The sequence below is a fragment of the Rhinolophus sinicus genome, linkage group LG05 (genome assembly GCF_036562045.2).
Source record: "Rhinolophus sinicus isolate RSC01 linkage group LG05, ASM3656204v1, whole genome shotgun sequence".
NCBI classification, from domain to species: Eukaryota; Metazoa; Chordata; class Mammalia; order Chiroptera; family Rhinolophidae; genus Rhinolophus; species Rhinolophus sinicus.
The window spans coordinates 50,006,143-50,027,345 of NC_133755.1; the positions used below are offsets into that span (position 1 = coordinate 50,006,143).

At 42.6% G+C, this 21,203-nt stretch overlaps 1 protein-coding gene and 1 pseudogene across 3 annotated transcripts in view; both read right to left on the reverse strand.

Annotated features, from left to right (window-relative positions):
- Window positions 1-20,745, reverse strand: part of ASPRV1 (aspartic peptidase retroviral like 1) — a 68,803-nt gene extending 48,058 nt beyond the window's left edge. Inside the window, exons 1-2 of one of the 3 annotated variants that reach the window (XM_074332114.1) lie at window positions 13,382-13,446; window positions 7,356-7,427 (exon numbers count right to left, since the gene is read on the reverse strand). The gene's annotated coding sequence lies outside the window, so the exon portion shown is untranslated. Of the gene's footprint in view, window positions 1-7,355; window positions 7,428-13,381; window positions 13,471-20,637 lie in introns of those variants that run through there. The other 2 variants (XM_074332115.1, XM_019718566.2) reach the window with 2 other exon arrangements.
- Window positions 748-13,441, reverse strand: LOC141571560 (small ribosomal subunit protein uS8-like; annotated as a pseudogene).
- Window positions 20,746-21,203: the final 458 nt, after the last annotated feature.

Consider the following 21,203-nt stretch of genomic DNA (forward strand, 5'->3'; position numbering starts at 1 on the left):
ATTCTTTCCCCTACAAATATGAATTATGCCACCCCTCTTTAGAACAGAACTAGCTGCAGTCAGTTTTAGTTTTAGATAAGTTTCTACAGGCATACCTTGGAGATAGTGTAGGTTTGGTTCCAGAATTCCTCAATAAAGTGAGTCACACAAATTTTTTGGTTTTCCAGTGCACACACAAGTTGTGTTTACACTACACTGTAGTCTATTAAATGTGCAATAGTATTATGTCTAAAAAACAAAGCACATACCTTAATTTAAAAGGACTTTACGCTAAAAGTGCTACCATCATCTGAGCCTTCAGTAAATCATCATTTTTTTGGTGGTGAAGGGTCTCGCCTCAATGTTGATGAAAATACAACTGTCTGAAAAACTCAACAAAGCGAAGCACAATAAAATGAGGTATGCCTACATTACTCAATGTAAACTTTCCAGCTCAGAGAAAAGCCTATGTTTCAAGTCCAAAACAATTCACATATACCTGTACTAGGGCCCACTGACACTAAGGATGTGATTAAGGAAAGCAGTATTTCTGTCCCAAAGGTGTTACCTGCCTTTCAAAGACAATGTTTATGTTCTTGTGCTGCCCTGTGATGAGATTCCTGTTGTTTCCAGGCTGGCGGTCTGGAGCCTCAAACCCCAGTGAAATAGGCAAAACTAGTTAGCTTCAATGACTCCTTTCATCTAGGTTGATGGGGCCTGAGACCAAGTTTAAAGCAGCTAAGAGGCTTCTCCAAAGGAAAGGCAAGGTCAAGTGCAAGGAGCGGGTTTCCTCCCAAGACCCAGGCCGGCTCTACGTCTTGCCTTCCTGGGCCACTCAAGTAATTCCAGTCCCTTTCCAAGAGGAAAGAGCAAGCAAGACCTCCCAAGCAGAGGACGCTCCAGCCCCTGCCACTGCATCAGAGGCTGGAGGCAGAGAGGCTCTGCAAGGCTGTGAATACTACTAAAAAGGAGCAAATCCTAGGAAGGGAGAGTGCTGAGCTTTGAATTCCTCTGTTCATCACACCAAAAAGTGCAACAGCAGACTTCATGGCCCACTAGCCTCCCTCAGGAATCCTTTTAGTTCCTGAGGAGGGGGGGTAGTGAAAGGTCCCTAAACTCTTGTCAGAGGTTAAGATTTATAATACCAGATTAAATAAAGAGAATAAGAAGGTGAGGATGAGGAATAAATCTTTTATCTTACATAAACGAAGATGAAAGTTGATGTTTCATTATTATTTGTATTCTTTGCTCATTTTCTATTGGGTTTGTTGTCTTTTCCTTACTGATTTACAGGAACCCTTTATAGATTTTTTTTCCATTGAGGAATTTTTATTTGCATGTATGTATTACATCCCTAGAAAAAAGAACCCCAGGATTTTCCCTCCTGTGTGTTTTCGTCTTGCTTCTTCATGGTCCCTGATGCCCACTGAGGTTGTCAGTACAATGAAACCAAATTGGCGGGACGGGAGCAGGTTGTTCTGCCATTTTTCTAGACCTCTGAGTTGCACATCAAATCTGGGGCTGATCACTCCACACTTGTTTAACCTGCCCGTGAGGTTCACAACAATTTTCCCAGATCATCAATGATTTCACATTCACCAATGTCACCATGCTTCATCATCACAGTTAGAAACCGGACAATGACCTTGGAGCACGGCCTAATGAGAACTGGCGTTTGCCTCTCTTCTCGGCATTGCTGATGCTCCTGAGAACATCGGCCAGGACATTCATGCGCACCATTATGGCCGTGTGGAAAGATGGTGGCAAGTGCCTTTCTAGATTATAGATGTTAATTTAATCCATTGTCTTTTACACGTATTGCAAAAATTGTCTCCCAGCCTCTTGGTTGTCTTCCAGCCTCTTGGTTGTCTTCCAACTTTGTTTACAATGACTTTACCCAGACAGAAGCTCTCATTTTTAGGTGGCAAAACCAGTTACAAACGATTTAGAAAGTACCACCATGGGAACGGCCCCTGGAGCTCTGAGACATGCAGCCTCTCTGCTGGGGGCCGCACAACCTTGTTTAGGTCCCTGTGGTAAATGGCGGATGAGGCAATCGTTTTCTGAGCTCCTCACATCTGGTTGTATAGCCAGGCGGTAGTGTAAATGGATCAAGTGAAGAAGGAGCAAAAAGAATTGTCAAGATTTTGTTTTCAGCTGTTTGGAGGCTTCTTTCTTAAATGGTTGGAGTCATGTACTAACAATGTCAAAGGAATCCTGAATCACTGAAAATCCAAAAACATTTTTATAAACAATAATCTGAGTGTTTTCAGACTCTTTCAAACTATGTGGGCCTTAGGGCATTATTTACTGTTACCGTACGTGGAGGTAAAAAATTCCAGACACCACAGAAATAGAAAGGCTCAAGAGTCCATGACTCCTAGAATTTTAAGCAGGGAACCTTTACAAAGTTTCCCTTCAGCCTCTCACAGAAGATTAGCACTGGCCCAACCTGATCCTGAACAGGTCAAAAAACCCTAATGGCCAAATGGGGTTTTGCCTGCAAGAGTACTTAGTCCCTGTTCCTGCAAACTCTGCGTGAAGGCCGAGTGCTTTGTGGAGGTCCTCCCACTTGGCCAGAACTCCCCTCCCGTCCTCCCCCAACTATGAGACCTCCATGGTATTTGCGCAGGCAGTACAGAAAGCAGGCCTAAAAGATGGTTCTGGCCTCCTTCTCCCCAGCTGAAACCTGACACTCCTTGCGGAACTTGGTTTCTGGGCAATGAAGGTTCTGCCATAACATCATTCAGCAGTAACCAGTGGTACCAAGAGGAGAAACAAAGCCATTATTCCTACAATCTTACCAAAAAAAATCCTTCCTTTGCTGAGGCCTGTACCAAGCAACTGCACTCCTCCTCATTGCTGTCAATGACTGACCTCTTGGTCACCAAGGACACGGGCCACCTGATCAGAGTCTGCCTTTCCACTCCAGTCAGACCCTTGCCTGTCGTGACCTCCTATGTCCGCCTATATTTCTTTTTTTTTTCACTTTATCCCATCTGATACTTTTTTTTAATTTTATTAAATCCAACTGAATGGGAGAAGATTTTTGCAAACAGTGCCTCCGATAAGGGGCTAATATCCAGAATATACAAGGAACTCATGCAACTCAACAACAAAAAAACAAACAACCCAATTGAAAAATGGGCAGAGGACTTGAAGAGACATTTCTCCAAAGAGGACATACAAATGGCAAATAGACATATGAAAAAATGCTCAACATCACTAACCATCAGAGAAATGCAAATCAAAACCACAATGAGATATCACCTCACCCCAGTCAGAATGGCTATCATCAACAAGACAAATAGTAACAAATGTTGGAGAGGCTGTGGAGACAAAGGAACCCTCATACATGGTGGGAATGCAGACTGGTGCAGCCGTTATGTCCGCCTATATTTCTACCTCTCCTTGTCTGTACTTCTATAGCTTCTGTTCTTCAACAGCATTGAGACGTTCAGTCCCTGATACGCGCTCCCCAGCACACTGCTGCCTATCCATCCTCTCCTGGACTCACTCATCTCTCTAGCCAACTAGATGACAACCACTGTTACCAATATCCTAGACGCCCCTCCCTCCAAGTCTACCATTTGCCCCACAAAACACAGCTCCTATAGGATAGAATGCCCTCTGCTTTAACCCCTTAGTTGCTAAGTGCTGCTAAAGCAACCACTGTCATGAGAGCTGCTTCCTCTAGAAAGTCATCATCTCCAACATTAGCTGGGTCTTCAGCACTGCTCAGCTACATGTCCACAGATTAGCGCCATTGGCACACGTTTTTAAAAACCAGGCCACTGTCCCCACTATTCCCTGCTCTTATCAGATAACCTCAACTCCTGCCTAGAGAAAACAAAACCCAACAGAAGGAAACTCCAACTTTCTGTCTCCCTAAAATCTTACAAAATTCCTCTGCCCCATCATATCCCTTGCCACCATCAAATGAGACTTAAAAATGCTCAACAGAGTGCTAGCAAATGTAGGAAAGTAATCAATGATGGCAGTGATAGTGGTGACGGAGTCACCTTACTGGTAGCCTCGTCCTTTGTTCAGTTCAAGTTGAATCTCTGCACCGGTGCTCAGTAGCCCCTTCTCCCCAGGTGACATGATCAATAATTTTTATTTCTTTCAGTCTTCACCTTCTCCCTCTTTACTAGCTCTTTCTCCACAACACAAGGACATGCTCGGGTCTCAAAAAATAAATAACCCTCCCTAGATCTTGTGTCGCTCCTTCATCAACTCTCCTCACTTCACAGACGAGCTTCTTGAAAGAGTGGCCTCCCTGCCTGGTCCATCCCCTCCCTCCAGGCGCTATCTGCAAAGGTTCTGTCTAGTAGAAGAGAGTGGACTGGCCTTATTTCCCAAAGGTCTGCTCTTTTGAAAATTTCTTTAGAGATTAGCAAAAAAGCACAGTGAAAAGGAATATATTGTGTTGCTATTAATTCAGTTTTAATAATATAAATGAGAATAATTTTTAATAGGAATGAGAACAGATTTTCCTTTGTATCAACACTACCTCTGACTAGAATAAAAAGCAAGATTAAACAAAGTGTTCTTTAACTTCCCTGATTCTCTAGATCCAAAAGCTAGAAACAATCTCTCCTCTCTCTGACCTCCCACAGTTAAGTCTATAGTTGCCATATCCTATCACTTTATCTCAAGTTATCATAGAACTCTCTGCAGTTAATAAATTTTTGATAAATGAATGAATGGACTTTACAAGCACCTATTATAGTTCAGATACTTCTGACTGCAAATCAAACTGGCTAATTAAATCAGCCCGATCCCACCCCAAAAAGCCTCCACTGACATTTTGTTAACTGAACATTAGTCTTTTTTTTTTAACACATTGGATATAATAAAGTTGCATTCAGTCATTCATATCCAATAATTTAGGTTTTCACTTCCCTAAATGTGCCTTGCAAAGTCTCAAGTACTCAAGTACCATGTCGTCTGGGTTCAGTCTGAAAGGACTAAGGTAAAAGCGAGCGAGGCAGGACTTACTCCATCTGAGGGATATAAGCAGGGTATCCTGGGGGAAGGAATGCATGCATTTTTTCCCTCCCTCACCTGAAAAATGCCCTCAAGAAATAGAAATGCTCTTCCAGGTGGGACTGAAACTTCCTCTCACGCAGTGTCTATTCCCCTCTGCTTCAATTTCTTTCACAGACTCTGAGTGTCACCTCCTCATACAGCATGGCTTTGCCCTTGCTGGACCTCCCAAAGTTTACTCTTTTCTCAAACAAGGAGGTTTGCCTGGAAAGTGTCAGAAGTTTTTTTCTGATGTGAATAACTGCACATTACTTACAGCATGAAAATCAAATTTTATTTTGAAAATTAGGTTCAACTCTTAAAGAAACCCAGTGGTAGATCCTTTCATGATATGAAGACTCTCCAGTCCCCCAACCACCCCAATGTAAGCACCAGACCATCCGCATGAGATCACTAATTCTCCTAACACAGGAGATGGAGACTGGCGTCCGGAGCACCTTCCGTAGCACGGCCACGCCTGCTCCCACAGTCCCTCTGAAGAAGCCAGTCCTTCTAGGCAGAATTACGGGCTTGGAAGACTGTGCTAAAAGTACAAAGGTGGCTGGGCATGCATGCCAGGAAACAGGGCAGGGCCAGGTGACAGGTCCCAGTCCTTCTGGAGCCACATCCAGAACCTCCCAGTTTTCTTAACCTTCTTAGAAGGTATAATTTCCAGCAAGACCAAAAATCGCCAATGGCACACGGCCAAAGGGCAGGGCCAGGCTGGGTAAGCAAGAGCCCGCAATGAGCCAGATGGGCGCCTGATTTAGAATCCACACACTGAGGAGGAAGCGTGGTTGTTGGAGAGCCTCCTACAGAGGACTTAGAAAGTAGCTGCCCTCTCTGGGTAAGATCCAGGTTGCCAATACCATGTTTCCCCAAAAATAAGACTGGGTCTTATATTAATTTTTGCTCCAAAAGACGCATTAGGGCTTATGTTCAGGGGATGTCATCCTGAAAAATCATGTGAGGGCTTATTTTCCAATTAGGTCTCATTTTCGGGGAAACACAGTAGGTAATCTCCTACCTCCAGAGCCTTCCTCATTTGCTCCAGAGACTTTCTCAGCAGCCTGATCTTTTTAGAAGGAAAGATCATGTGACTGGGACTCAAGTGACACTAGCTTACTGGTTTTGAAAACGTTCCTTCTCTGTGAAGTCATCAGCTCACAGAGCAGAAACTTCCCATGGTGCCTGCATTTCCTCCCTCCCCGCTACAAAACCTGAAGGAAAGACTAGTCCCAAAAGCACCCAGCCAAGCTGTAGTGTGAGGTTGTGGGAAGACTGTTCCACGCAGCTCAACAAGCCTCAGGAAGAAAGGCTCCTTCAGTCCTTCACTCACTCACTTGTTCACTCACTCATTCATTCAACCACTGCTTCCTGATTGCCCACTAAGCTCCAAGCACTGGGGTGCAAGGATGCTTTGTAGGATTCTTAGTGGACATTGGTCTAGCAACTGCCTGAGAACCTCTTTAAAGTGGACCCTGTTAAGAACTTCTAACAAGAAATAACTGCTTTTTGTGTTTATGCTATCAGAATGGGTTAGCTAAATAATTTAAAACCATAAATACGATTGTCAGTTGGAAAACTGAAGTGACTTAAGAGACTTTTGATTTTTTTACTCATTAAAGTGGGTCCTCTTAGGATCTCTACCAGCTAGCAAGCACACACACACAAGTGAATTACCACGTGATTCCAAAAGTAAACAAACCTAATGACTTCGTAAAAACGTTTTTTTCATGTGATTGATTCAGATAAGCCCTTCCCTCATGGGCCAAAGTCAATATGCTTTTACTGTATTACTTTCAAAAGAATGAAGCCAGAATTCAATAAACCACTAAGCCACTACACTAACTCTGCTGTAAATAAAACGGCCAGTCTTATTTCCAAAACACCTCGAGCTATTTACAGACAGATTAGGACTATTTTTCCCCTTGAATTCAACAGAGAGCCAACATTCTCTAGTTTAGAGGAATGTCAGGGCCTACCAAGGCCAGGGGACAAGGCAGTGACTCTGAGTGACATGGTGTCTTCCCTGGCACTCTCCTTCCTCCCACCTCTTAACTGTGGGTACCCCCAGCTCCAGGCTGCAGCTTTTGCTCTAGTCTTTCCCTCCTTAGAAAATGCATCTCTAAGACATGGATAGTAAAGAACTGAGAAATGGAATTTGAGGCCTGAATACCAGAATTTGAGTCCGAATTCTCCTCTTTGAGCCTCAGAAAAATGGTAACGCATAGCATACAGGATTGTGTTAGCTAAGTCACTGTATATAATGGCCTTTGTAAACGGTAGTGATTTCTAAGTAATGTCATGGCAGTTGTTTTTCTATGACGATGACTGCCCACTCCTACCTCTCCTCAGGCTCTCCTCTCAGGTTCCAGCTGAGACCAGTGCCACACACTCCACTCCAAGGTCCATCAAGGCTGCCAACAGGAAAGAGAAAACCAAAATATAAACACCCCTCCCTCAGGCATCTCAAGTCTAGAGAATCCCCACTTCTACCTATTTCCTCTAGTTTAGAAGTACCTTTCTCTCTAAGTGGGAATCCTCAGCCTACAAAACATTTCCTTTTGGATGTACCTCTGGCCCTTCAAATTCAACTCCAAGAAACAAATTTGTTTCCCCTTTCTAGAAGAGTGGTTCTCCTTTCCAGTTACCCCCATTTCCGTCATGACAAGTCATTTTCCAACTTCACAGGGTACACAGACACCTTTGCATTATCAGTGACTTGCTTCTCTTTCTTCTTTATCCTCTTCCTGCCTGACAGACTATCAAATCAGTGTTTACTTCCATGGACTGTCCCTCAGACTAATTCTTTTCCTTATAATCCCACCACTTACCCCAGTTTGTGCCTCATTATTTCAGGCCTGAACTCCCAAGATAGCTTCCTAACTGATTTCTCTAACCTCATTTTTCACTTCATTCATTTCACACATTCACACTACAAAACCTTCCGCAAACACTGCTTTTATCACCACTATTCATTACCTAGTCCACCAAAGTCAAATAACTGTACCCACCACCCTCAAGTCGGAATCTATTTCCTATTTTTTTGAAGTGGTTCTTTTTTTTCTGAATTAGAAAAGATAACTTATGTTACAATGTGCTGTATGAATTTTTAAATATATACACGTAGCTATGGCCATATGTATTTTTTTCAGCTAAAACAGGTTCAGATGCTATACATTTTTTCATGTATATATTGTAGCCATCTTTCCATACCAATAATTATAGATCTATTTCATTTATCATTGTATGGACATAACATAATTTATGACCAATCCCCTATTGATGGCCATTTTGACTGCTTTATAAACTCTATAGTAACAAATATCCTCATACATGTATCTCTGCACACTTGCCCTTGGGAGAAATACCTAGAAGTCAAATTGCTGCTTTAAGAGCATGTGCACTTTAAATGTGATACATATTCCCAAACTGAACTTCAGAGAAACTGTATTAATTATATTCCCAGCTACAGAGTATGAGTTCCTGTATCCTCAAACCCTCACCAGCAATAAATATTTTCTTCTTTTTAATATTTCTCAATCTAACAGTTGAAAAATTGTATCTTATTTCTATTTGTGTTTTCTGGATTCTAAGTGAAACAGCCCTTTTCTATATGTTTTATTGGTCATTTGTATTTATTCTTTTATGACTTTGGCCCATTTTCTTTTTGTGATTTTTATTTTTTCCTATTGATTTGTAGGGCTTTATGCACATTAGAGACATGTTGAAAACTCTTTGTAACCAGTTTGTCGTCTACTTTTTATCTTGTTCATGGTGTTTGTTGTAATTTTTTTTTTTTAGATACCTCATCACACTTTTTTCTTTATAGTTTCTACCTTTGGTGCCATGCTTAAAAAACTATTTTCTAGTATACATATTACTTTAGTTTTAGAATTAATTTTGCTAGAAGGTGACAGAAATATTTTTCTTTCTTTTTTTTTTTTAATAGTTGACATTTGTCCCAAACACTATTCTTTCCCATTGTAACTTAGGGCCGTTTCTGGGCTTTCTAATCTTTTCTGAGCTCTGCTGCCAAACAAGAATTCTTCTTTCCATTCGGACTAGCTTTTTCATTGCCCACAATAGGTTGCATGTAGGTTGTATATTTACATTGATGTCCTTAACTGCAACATCCTCTCACATTCTCTCCACAGTTCCTTCAAAGCAAAACCATTCCTGGGGTAATAAGAAGTAAATGCTATCGAAAACAAGAAATGCTTTCCAAAGAGGTAAGATAATGTAAAAGAACACATCATAAATTCTACAAATCCTTTGTGTGGCCAAAAAAGTGGAGAACTTTTTATTCAGCAGAGCCCTTACTTAGGTGGGCTGTGGACATACAGAGGTGAGTTAGGGAGGGAAAGTTAGAATTCAAATGCTTTGTATAACAGAGAAAGAAGTATTTGGAGTGCTTAGCGACAAGAGAACAAGGAAGGTTTGCTGAGAGGAGAAAGATAAGATTATAAGAGACCAAGGCCTTATACCTGGGTGATGTGAATAAGTGATGAATCCCTAATGGGAAGGTGGGCAAAAGTACTTTAAGGGACAGGAATAGACAGTATTAGAATTCGAGTTGCTTGCTTTACTACAATGTAATATACTCTCCATTACCCAAACCTTTAATAAAGTCTGCTACACGCACAAAGGCTTTTACTGGGAAATATCTGAGTTCTACATCTGGGTCACTGTGGATGAAAATCGGTAGAGCATGCTTGAGACAGTAAGACCATCTATAATCTGAATTAATTTAGTGAAAGCAAGAGCTCAAAATTAGAGTGACCATAAATACATGAGCTTCTAGGAATTTGAAGAAATTTGGGAGGAATCAGACTTTCTACAAGTTGTAGAATGACACACTGAGCCAAAATTTTAAGGGAAAGGATGGTTTCAGCTAACACTAGGATACTCAATCTTCACAACATTTTAAAAGGAACCAAACTGCATGAGGTTCAGTGGTGACTTACAGAAGCAGGCAGCGGGGAAAGTGCTAATTACTCATCTTGCCCAAGAACCAAGTTGAGGGTCATATGCCCCATCCCTTCTCCACGCCGCATGCTTCCAAAGGGGTCGTGTAATCCCTATCCCACCTAGGATATTCTTGGTCAACTATCACCTCTTCCATGATGCTTTCTCCCAAGGTTTTAGAACTTGGATGCTTCCTTTCCAGAATTTCCATTTTACTTAGAATCTGAACCTCACTTTAACCTTTAATTGTTCTTTAAGTTTTTTATTTTCAATCTGTTAATTGCTCTGTGAAATTCAACGACAGATGCCTTGCAGACAAGAACCACAACCTAGAAGGGAGAGAGGGGAAGAAAGATGGAAGGAAATCACCCACCCACATCCTAACATCTTACATTATACTCAGAGCCTATTAAATTTCTGGTGGGGTAATAGTATACGGATGTAATAAAAAAAATATGGTGAATGTTTAAATTTTAAAAAATTATTACAGTAAAAGACATATTGCCATTAATTCCCCTCAAAATATTCTCCCTCGCTTCCAACTCACTTATCCCATCATTCTTGCCACTTTCTGAAGCAGTTCTAGAAGTCCTCTTTTGTGAGTGTCTTTACAAGTGTTTAAGAAACGATGTGCAGGGACGGCCAGATGGCTCAGTTGGTTAGAGCGCGAGCTCTTAACAACAGGGTTGCTGGTTCAATTCCTGCATGGGATGGTGGGCTGCGCCCCCTGCAAATAAAGACTGAAAACAGCGACTGGACTTGGAACTGATGGGTCCTGCAAAACAACACAGTTCCCCAACATTCCCCAACAAAAAATTTTTTAAAAAAAGAAAAGAAACGACGTGCATAAAAAACAGCTTGAGAAATGGGCAAACGGTTTCATCCTCCATCACAACAACACTCCATGTCACACATTGCTTCTGGTACGTCATTTTGTGTCAAATAAAAACATTACATTGTGTCCTCATCCACTTTATTCATCGGATCTGTCACCATGTGACTTTTGGCTCTTCCCCAAAGTTAAAAGGACCATGAAAGGAAAATGTTTTGAATTGCTTCAGGACATCGAGGCAGCCTCAAAAGCACAACTAAAGACACTCACGAAAGAGGACTTCCAGAACTGCTTTAGAAAGTGGTAAGAATGATGGGATGGGTGTGTTGGAGGTGAGGAGGAGTATTCTGAGGAGAATTAATGGCAATGTGTCTTTTACTGTAATAAATTTTTATTTAAACAGTCATCATATTTTTTGATCACACCTCATAAGATAGTGACGTAGAAACAAGTTTACTAATGACCCTGGATGGTGATGCTCCTAAGTCAAAGAACAAAGGAGGAATAGAAATAGGAAGGAATACGAGAATGGGGAGAAGGGGATGGGTTGACAAAGAATATAATTTGGTTTCGGATATGTTGAGTTTAAAATGCCTAAGAGGCATCCAGGTTATGATGTCAACAGTGTTTGGCCACTGTGAGTCAGAAACTCTGAAGAGAAATTTAGACTGGAGATAGAGATTTAAGAGTTTCTGACATATTAGTGGTTGCGAAAACCGTAAGCATAAATGACACCAGGGAGGGAGAGAAGAGAGCTAAAAACAGAATCTTAGGAAATGTGTTTATGTAGGGAGCCTATTAGGGAAAGACTAGTAGGGGAAAATAGGCTTTCTGTTGTTATAGGCATAGGCCAACTAATACTTATAAGTGCCTATAGACTAACCAAATATCTGATTGGTTCTATTTAAGATCTCTAAATGCCCATTTCAAGCCCTCCTCCCACCTTTCTGTATGTTAGCTCACTCCCTGATTTTCATAGTTAAAACCATGGTCTTTCAGAGGAAGTGGCAGAAATGGACCAGTGCCATAGGCCAAGGCCCCTAGGGTGGGGCTTGTGGGTGGAGGATGCTACTTGTTGGATGTTCAAAGAACATCATACCTAAGGGTAGGGTCAAAGCTGAGCCTGTCTAGTTTGTTTTATGATTAGCTCAGCCAACTAAGTAAAGATCAGCCAACTACAGATCTTACTCATGACAGTAAAGACACATACCTCAGAGTCTCAAAGAGACCTAGTAATTTCTTAATCAAGAGTCTTAGAGATTTCTATCTGCTTCAAGTAGTCTTTTCCAATCTGTTCTGGTTGGGAATGGCATAAAGAGGGAAGTGACTGGCTTCTTCTCTGGTTACCACCTATGCCAGCCGGAGCTTCTGGTACTTGGTGACCCACCCTACCAGATTTAAATGACTCTCCGCCTGCAAAATTAACCTGGCCACAGAGCATGAGTTTATTTCCACTGAAGGGTTGAAAAAAAGTTATTATAGTCTGGACTGCCCAGGAGCTATAAAACAAGAGGTATTTCATAACGTAGAAAATGTACAGGCCAGCCCGGTGGCTCAGGCGGTTAGAGCTCCATGCTCTTAACTCCAAAGGCTACCAGTTTGATTCCCACATGGGCCAGTGGGCTCTCAACCACAAGGTTGCCAGTTCAATTCCTCGAGTCCCGCAAGGGATGGTGGGCAGCGCCCCCTGCAACTAAAAATTGAACACGGCACCTTGAGCTGAGTTGCCACTGAGCTCCTAGATGGCTCAGTTGGTTGGAGCGCGTCCTCTCAACCACGAGGATGCTGGTTCAACTCCCGCAAGGGATGGTGGGCTGCGCCCCCTGCAACTAGCAACAGCAACTGGACCTGGAGCTAAGCTGCGCCCTCCACAGCTAAGACTGAAAGGACAACAACTTGAAGCTGAACGGCACCCTCCACAGCTAAGATTGAAAGGACAACAATTTGACTTGGAAAAAAGTCCTGGAAGTACACACTGTTCCCCAATAAAGTCCTGTTCCCCTTCCCCAATAAAATAAAAAAGAAAAGAAAAAAAAGAAAATGTATAACGTCACACCCTTTCCATAAAAATGGGCTCCATCCCACTTGGCACTGATCCCCATATGTAAAGTCAAAATCCTAAACTACCAGTGAGACTTAGACTGATGCTGAGATAAATAGTCCAAGATAGTGCTAGAGAAATCCTGGAAGAGGATAAATGGGGGGAAAGAAGCCTCAGACAAGCCCTCCTTCCTTGGATTCAGAAGCTAAAGATCTTACTCATGACAGTAAAGACACATACCTGTGGCCATGATGTCTGTGGCCATAATGGCATCACCCCATCACCACTTCCTGTTTCAAATGCAGGAAAAGGGAAGAGGATCCAGATGTGGGAGAAAGAACGTAGAATCCCTACCTCCTCCCCACCTTACAGCTCGTCCAGGTCAGAACTGGCCTTATGCAGACACACAATAATGGTGTCATGCCAGCAGAGACCGTAAACGGGAGCTGTTCAGCAGGCAATGTTCAATGGAGAGCACAAGGAAAGATTTCCTACCCCCAAAGAATTTTTTTTACTGATTGTCACATTACCTTCACCAGGAATTCCTCCATTTGATATCCATTCTTTTGGGAGAAAGGCTCAGACTTTCCAAAACTATGCTCCACCAAACTCCACATTCTGTGAAATTCAGAAAAAAATGGTTCTCTAGTTAAAAAGTTTGGAAAATGTTATATTCTCTATCTCCCTTTTGGAGCTTTAGACATGCATATTTAAAGCTCTTTTTGAGGTACAGGCAGCTGGAGAACTCACATGAAATTCAGGACAGGGCCCTGACTAAGCTATGAGCCTTGTTGCGGAAGTGCAGCTGGACAGACCAGCATGATATCCAATTAGCCCAAAAAGTAGTGGGCAGGATTCAGGGTGGTCAACACTGGGAGACCTGTACCTGAGTAGGAAGGACTCTACCTACCAAAGCCTAGATGCTAGAAAAGGCTTTAGTATTAGAGAAGGGACCTGGCCTAATAGAGGCTGGAAAGCAATGGCCACGCCCCTGGTGAGGGTGTGACAGCAGAGCTGTAGTCCTGGACAGGGCTGGGGATCCAGGCAGGGCGACTGGACAGAGCTTGACCCTCTTAGGAAAAAGCCGAAGGTGACGCGGAGGGGAGGCAGAGACTGGTGGACAGAGCTGTCTCTCAGGGCACAGGACACATGCCCAGGAGACTCCCCGGGGGGTACTAGCTCCAAAATCTTGGTGAACAGATCCAGCTCCTTCACTAGATTTTGTGTATGGGGCTATTGGGGAAAGAAGAGCCTGCAGAACATCCAGAAACCTCCACAGAGTTGTGCTGATTTCAGTAAGGAATAAGTTCCAGACCCTGCCAAATTTAGGAGGTAAGGGGTAGAGTCAATTCCTAGGATAGCCCTCTAGGGAACTGTGTGGGAAGAAATGAGTAAGAACTCCAGAGGCGTAAATGAAACCAAAGGTCTGATCAAAAGGAAATGCTCTAGACTTAGGATAAGAATGTGGACGGGTAGAAGCTGAAGTCTGAGGGTGAAGAACATACATGAACCCCACTGTAAGGAGCTGGGAAGGCACTGAGATTTGATTTGGCCTGGGGAGGAAAAAAATAAAAAATGAACAGTGAACTTGGAAGGCTCACTCTCTTTGGAGGAATTCAGGCTAAAAATGTTATAGATCTGAATTATAGGTGCTATGCTGGCAGCCTCTGGATTAGCTACTTTTGCTTCACAAAGTTAGTGGACAAGGGGGAACTGGATCTTTGTATGGACACCCCAAGTGCTCTGTCATTGCTTTTGACATGGCTTATTTCTGCTTTCCGGTAAAGCCCTATTCTCAGCACAGCTCATTGGGAAATCAAGACCGGAAGTTGTCTATGACCAATGGCCACTGAGGAAGTGCCCTGCCCATGTTGTCTCTTTTACGACACCATTTTACATCATTTCTGCGAAGCTCCCTCACGCTTCCTAAAATCTGTGACGGTCCTGTCTGAGGACATCACCGCAAACCACAGACCCAAAGGTGCTGTGCTCCTTGTTACATTCTGTCAGCTATTCCAGGCAATACCGTGCCTGCACACCCAGTACACTGGTGGAAAATCGCTCTACCTCCCACCCCCCTTGGGATCAAGAGCCTCTATCCCTACTACCTTCAGCTGCTACTTTTTTTCTCAGACAAAACTATGAAGGAAACAGTGTTTCTTTAGGGACCTTTATCTCCAACTCAGTGGTGTCTCCCTTGTGTTCCTATGACTGGGGGGAAAGTGCCCCCTCCTCTCTGGCCCTTGCCTTAGTCTAGTTCTCAGTAACCAATCTCATAAACTCAATCACACTTCTCAATCACGTGACAAAGATGCATCATAATCAAACCGTTTCCTGGAGTCCCTTCATTTTTAATAGGGTCTCAAAGACTTAAACCAGAGGAAAGAAATTTCACTTGTGGAATTCCAAGCAATAGGAAATAGCTGAGGCAAGTCTTTGAGGGGGCAGGACACATTCTTGGTGCCCCTAAAATTACACCAATTGATAGACCAGTCCTATCTCTTCTTATTCCATCACCTGACACTCTCAAGCTGTCTCCTCTGCCAGACCAGAGGCGAAGCTCCCCTGGATCTGGGCCAACACCCACTGCCATCTGGTCTCCCTTAGAAAAGCAAAAGAGAGACACCTCTTGTTTACTCAGTAATAATTCACTACAATAGTCACATAACAGGTGCCACCAGCTCCAGCACATGCAGTAAGGGCACACCACACCCTCACCTCTGCCCCCATCATGGCTTACTCCTTGGGATACATCAACAGATTTTATTTGGATGATAGGACGGGGCCTCTTAAGCAATAAACCAGAGTTACCAGTGACGTTTTGACACTTGTGGGTTACACTGCAATGATGACCTAGAGGTAAAGAACAAAGGCTTTTTTCAATCCTCTCCTACAGCCCACATATGTTGTTGCAGCATCTCTATATATAGAACCTAGTAGTATGCTATAAACAGGATGCTCTGGCTAAACAGGTCTCAACAAGCAAAACTGTGAGGTAGAGAAAGGGGGCATCTCCCCATCTTCTCTTATTTTGCCCACCCTCCTTTGCTAAATCTTGTCAGAGATACAAGAGCTCTGTGAAAACAGCATGGGCTTTGGAATTGGACATACTTGAGGAGAACTAAATCTTAGCTCAGCCTTTTATTTGCTGTCTGACCTTGGGCAAGTTACATAACTTCTTTGACTTTCAGCTTGCCCGTGTGCAAAAATGGAGATACTTAATTGGTTTGCATTATGGTAACTAAATAAGAAAACATATGAAAAGCATCTAATACATTCCTGGCTCTCCAGGGATGTGAGTTTGTTCTTCCTCATCTAGCACATCAGGTACCTGCTGCCCTCATGTTACTCTCTGGCTGTCCAAAGCCAAGGTGATGTGCCCCACACAAACCTCTCCTTCCTTTCCTAAACACTATCAAAGTTCTCATTCCTTAAAAGAGCTGGTCTAATCACACTGCTAAAAGGGAAGCAATTCTAATTAAATGAATTCAAGTAAACTGTGAATATTGCTGGGTTTCTATATTTACTCTGTGTGTGTATGTGGTGGCGGAGGGAAGGGCCTGCATTTTTAAAAGGAGCCTTGAAATTCAAATGAAAGGAAGAACATCTAATGGTGAGTCTTTCTTAGAGGACAGGGGACCAGTGTATTGGTCTCTTTTCCTGCAAGCACAGCCACATCACTCTCTGCGCAGAGAAGAGAAAACCATCAGAGCTACAGGACATCATCTCAGATTGCTGAATGTCACACCTCAAATCAACAGGTCCAGAATAGAACTTGGGAGCCTTAGCTACCCCTTCTGCTCTGGCCAGCACACACTACTTCCTTAGCCAGGAGGTTACGGTGGTGCTCTTTTCCCCAGGAGGTTTCCAACACTATTTTAAACTCTGGAATCAAGCAGCAACAGGCTTTGATTATGATCATAGCCCTGGAACAGCCAGTAGGAGGCCTGGGCTTCACTTCAGAATCCCCCTTTACTTCTCTGAATGGTCTCAGATTAATATAGGAGGCACAGTGAACTTGCATCTTGACTTCTTTCAGTAAGCCAGAAGGAGGGCTTTCCATATACAGGATCAGGAAGCAGATTATTATGACTAAAAACGATCTAAGTGTAATCACTTGGCCCAATGTGTTATGCTGACTATAAATCCCAGTTCAGCACGGGAGCTCTCAGTTGGAGGCACTCCTTAGCACTGTGCATGTTCTACTCGACTTTCTTGGCAAGCCCCCAGGAAGCCCAGGGCACTAGCCCAGGATGGGGTCTCAGGAGCCAGACACGCCTGGGGGGTGAAAGAGGCTGGCTGGCAGCTTCAGCAGATGGAATAAAGAGGAAGATGAAGTCCAAGGTGACGAAGGGGCTTGTCCAGGCAGAATTATCCAACAGCCTGTGTTTAGGGAACAGGCAAAGCGGAGACAATAACCAAAAAATGTTTCAAATTATTTTATATTTATCCAAGTAGTCACCATGGTAAAAATTATTTTCCTTATGCTGTACCAGATTTCCTTATACTTCTTTTGTGTTTAATATTATTTGTGAAATATATGCTGAGGGCTGAAAGTATGAGGGACGTCATAATCGTTATATTGCTTAGACCTCTAAAGTTCTTAATCTGGTCCTTGGCTTCAACAAGAAGCAAGGAAAACCAGGATTCCAAAGCTTCAAAGTCAATATTTGTTTCTTCATTCAATTAACATTTCTTGAGGGGCTAGCTAGTAAATGCCAGGTCTTTGCTCAGTCCTGGGATACAGTGGCAGACAAAACAGGTATGTTCCTGAGTTCCCGGAGCTCAGTCTAGTGAGAGGAGCTGACAATAAGAGCAGGATCCAAGGCAAAGGTCTATATTGGAAAACAAGCAAGATTCTGCGGCCAGTAACAGGATTCAGAAGAAGGAAACCTTTTCTGGGATGCTGGCAGAAGAGACCATGGGCAGACAAGGAGCTACTGAGGAAGATGAGCTGGGTTAGAGAGCACCCGTATCCCCTCCCCCTCCAACCCCCTGCCATTGGCAAGGGGAGAGGCACTGTGGTGGGTTGAGTTCATTAAGAGCAGGTAACCAGGGGGACGGCCGGATGGCTCCATTGGTTAGAGCTCAAGCTCTGAGCAACAGGGTTGCCAGTTCGATTCCCACATGGGCCAGTGAGCTGCACCCTCCACAACTAGATTGAAGGACAATGACTTGGAGTTGATGGGTCCTGGAGAAACACACTGCTCCCCAATATTCCCCAATAAAAAAAAAATCAAAAATGTAAGAAAAAGAACAGGTATGCAGGGCTCTCACAGCCAGCTACCATGAAGATGTTCCTGTCTGCTCACAACCATGAACTGTGCTACCATGTCTCCCCAATCAGCTCTAATGCATCTTTTGGAGGAAAAATTAATATAAGACCCGGTCTTATTTTACAATAATATAAGACTGGGTCTTATTTAACATAATATAAGACTGGGTCTTATGTTAATTTTTGCTCCAAAAGACGCATTAGAGCTGATTGTCAGGCTAGGTGTTATTTTCGTGGAAACCGGGTTTGTGCTATGTGAGGGGTATGTGAGATCCTGAAAGCTATAAAGAAAAACAAGACTTGACTAACAGAAATTCTAGGAAGTATAGCAGGCCAGAAATGAAAAGCATAAAAACAATTGCCAGAAGAAGCTGAGTGACCCTCCCCCCAAATGTCACCCACATTTCTCTTACACTGCTGGGAAATGAAAAATAAAAGCCTGGTTTCAGATGGGACCAGGAAGAGATCTAGTGAAACGATCAGGCTACAGCCAGAAGCCTCCTGGGAAGAGTTTCTGTTTTAGGGTGAGAAGTGGCCAAGGATGAAGAAAGGCTGTGCCTGCTGTTAGAGAAAGCAGCCATTCCAGCAGCTCAGCCCCAGTGCTACCAGAAGCTGATGGCCGTGGTGAAGGTGGAAAGCTGACAACAGCAATGGCAGAAGCTTCAGAGTAAGTGCCCAGCCAGTAAAGCAGTGACCTGGAGAGACCTCCAAGTATTTGACCATTTGGGGCCTCAGTTTCCTTATCTATAAATGAAGATGATAATAAGAGGATATACTGGTTTCTTAGGGCACCCATAACAAATACTACAAACTGGGAGGCTTTAGCCAACAGAAACTTATTCTCTCATGTTTCTGGAGTCTAGAAGTCCAAAATCAAGGTGTCAGCAGGGCCATGCTCCCTCTGAAGGCTCTCAGGGAAGACTCTTTCCTTGCCTCCTCCAGCTTCTGGTGCTTGTCAGTAATATTTGCCCTTCCTTGGTTTGTGGCAGCATAACTCCACTCTCTGCCTCCATCTTCACTTGGCCATCTTCCCTCTCTGTGTCTCCCTCTTCTTATAAGAACACCAGTCATTGGATTAGGGCTCACTCTAACCAGTATGACTTCATCTTAACTTGATTATATCTACAAAGACTTCATTTCCAAATAAGATCACATTCATAAGTTCTGGGTGGACATCAATTTGGGTGGGGGGGGGGACACTATTCAACCCAGTACAGAGCATCTACCTCATAAAGAGCAGGTATAAGGTGCTTAGGACAGTTCCTGGTACGTAATATACGCTATGTAAGAATCAGCGACCCTTCTTCATCTCTGGCAGATAGGAGCTGCCATGGGATATGTGGATGTTCTCTTATAGAAGGATCAGCCTCCCTCTGTCTTGAGTCAGAAGCAAGAAACTGGATGGGACTAGAGTTCCAGAAAGAGCCGATGAAGGCAAAGCTAGAACACAGTGAGTTCATTACCATTCAATAACCCCCAAGCTGGAGTGAGGAAATATCTGCTACAGTCACTTCTTTTGTTTTTTGAACAACACAGAACTTATCATTCCAAACTAATAATGGCCCCTTCAAAACAGTCCCCAAATTAGGATCCACTTAGGAGGAGCCTCCAGAGCCAGGAGAGAACTGCCCCAGTGAGCACAGCAGTCTCATCACTTAAAGTCAAGTTGTGAGTTCTGATTGCAAAATGCTTTATACAACATATTCATCCCACATCGTCTACTGACCGAATTTGGACTACTGACTGGACCCAAACAGCACATTTATTCTCTGAAATGGAAATCTGTTGTTTGTAGGATAGCCTACTTTCAAATTAGAGAAAAGAATAGATCCTCCTGAAAGAGAATCCTTCCTGATTCTTGCTCCTGCTCCTGCTCCTTCTTCTTCAATAAATGGGCTTCAAACGCTACCCAACTGAAAAGAAATAGAGCTACATCTCAACTGCTGTCTTCATATCAAAATAAATTCCAGATGGATCAAAGATTTAAAAATACACACACAAAAATTACTTGAAGAGAATAAATGAGTAACTATGTTTATCATTTTGAGGTAGCAAAGCACGCCTTTTCTAAACACTGGCCTAGTAGCAAAGAAAACTACAAAGGAAAATATTATTTTGATTATCTAAAAATGTAAAAGTTCCAGACAGAAAAAGAATTGCATAAACAAAGTTGAAAGACAAATGACAAACAGAGAACAATTCTGTACCATATACAATAGTCAACCCTTTAGCTCATACAAATTATTAGGAAAATATTACTGGGAACGTGCAAAGGACATGAATAAGTAGCCCAAAGAAAAATATATATGTCCAAAATACATTTGAAAAGATATTCAATCTTTAATATTCAAAGAAATGTAAATTAAATCATATTTATTGAGTGTCCCATCTCAGTTACTAATTGAAGCATTTTATTTGGATTAACTGATTTATTCCACCATGAAATAGGTGCTATCATTATCCCTACTTTAACAAAGATGAAACTAAGGGAAGAGAAGTTAAATGACTTACCCAAGGTCACACAGTTAGCGGCCGAGTCAGAATTCAGGCCCAAACAGGCTGGCTCCAGAGTGACATTCTCAACTACCAAGTTACAGCGATAACACCATATCTCACCTGTCAGACAGGGAAGACGAAAACCACAAAACCCAGTGTTACTGATGATGTGGAGAAATTAGCAATCTCATGCCTTTGGTAGAATTTAACATTCTTAAGGGTAGCTTAGCTCCATGAATCAACATTTTAAATGTGCATACCCTTTAAATTAGCCATTCCATTTCTTGGAATTTATCCTAAGGAAATAAGTAGACAGTGTGTAAAGATTATATACCAAAGTGATTATCACAGAATATATATAATAACAAAATTATTGCAAATAAAAAACCCAGTAGGTACATCAAAAGTCCAAAGAATTCATTCATTCAACAAATATTTATTGAGCACCAATTGTGTGCCAGGAACTGTTCTAAGCACCAAGTATAGTGCAGTGGACAAAATCTTTGTCTTCATGGGGCTTACATTCTAGTGGAGTATGTTAGGCAATGAACAAATAAATTTTAATAATGTAGTATATCAAG